Genomic DNA, 1,339 nt, shown 5'->3' on the forward strand with positions numbered 1-1,339 from the left:
GAGCGGTTCCGAGGACAGCTTTATGATTCTACATATCAGTTCGTAGCTGGGCCTGCTAGCTTTCTGAGCTGCCAAAAATCAACCAGAAACCCTGCCCTACTTCCTCAAACTGAGCCATTTCCTGATGATAAGCACACCCCTTTCCATATGAAGTCAGCAAGAACTCTTGTTCCTCTGTTAATGAAGAGGGAAAAAATATATTGCATCTCAACTGCATTTCTTAGATTCCCCCGTCTCACTTCAAACAGTGAAAAAAAACTGAACTGGATCCAATCCATATAAAACCATCAGGATCAGATGGAGTTTTTCCAGGATAAATGAGCTACCAGAGAAAGTTTTAAAAGAAGCCACCCAGAATCACCTGATGAGTCTGATCTTATAGCCACAAATATCTTGGACTCTCTGCCTATAACCAAACCAGAGGAAAACCACTTAAACACAAGGCACCACTGATACCCATAGACTATGTAAAAAAAAAAAAAAAAAAAAGCCATAGCACTTGAGATCAAATAGAAAAAGGAAAGACAGCAGCTTTCTTAGAACTTCACTAGCTTCGGAGGAATGTTGGATTAATGCAGTAGACAACAGAATCCAGTGCAGACATATAAAGTACTGTAATGAAATTTAAAAAGATCTGCTATAAAAGGAAACATTTATTTTCTGTGCTTAAAGAGCCAAGCTGAGGGTATCTGAAAAACTGAAAAAAACAGGGGCTAGGAGGAAGTACAAGGCCTCCAGCAGAACATAGCCATTTCCGGAAGCCACAGGAAGCTCAAGCAGCCAAGGACACAGAGTACCAGAACCAGGATCCAAGAGAAGATGCCAAACTAATATGAGCACTGCTGGTGTCTGATCCAAATTACTGTGCCAGTAATAGAGGCAGAGCCCTGTCTATACTGCCAAACCAGTATACTATAAAGAAAGGAAAAAACATGAAGTTGCCTCCAAATCCTATTGTTTTGGAGCCACATCCTGAACTCACATTGCTCATCATTTTACCCACACCCAAATTGTCAAATGGGCCTTTCTATGAGAAAGTAATAGATGAAAGCTAAATAAAAGTTGAGGCCTTAATTATGCCCCTGGGATCTACACATATACATGATCTTTCATATGTGAAAAAGGAATTGCCAGCTGGGAAGGGTAGAAAGCCTCACCTTCACCACAGCAATGGTTTTCCTCATCCTTGGCCCTTTTAAGGAGCTTTTTGAATGGTTGGGTATCCAAATGGAGGGAAGAGACAGGCTAGAGGGGGGGAGGGAAGGGGTTTATGTCAGGTGTGGTATGGAACACATCAAATGAGAAGCTCAGAACATCAGACTGCTTTCATTTTTCAGCA

Source organism: Alligator sinensis, unplaced genomic scaffold (genome assembly GCF_000455745.1).
Source record: "Alligator sinensis unplaced genomic scaffold, ASM45574v1 scaffold918_1, whole genome shotgun sequence".
NCBI classification, from domain to species: Eukaryota; Metazoa; Chordata; order Crocodylia; family Alligatoridae; genus Alligator; species Alligator sinensis.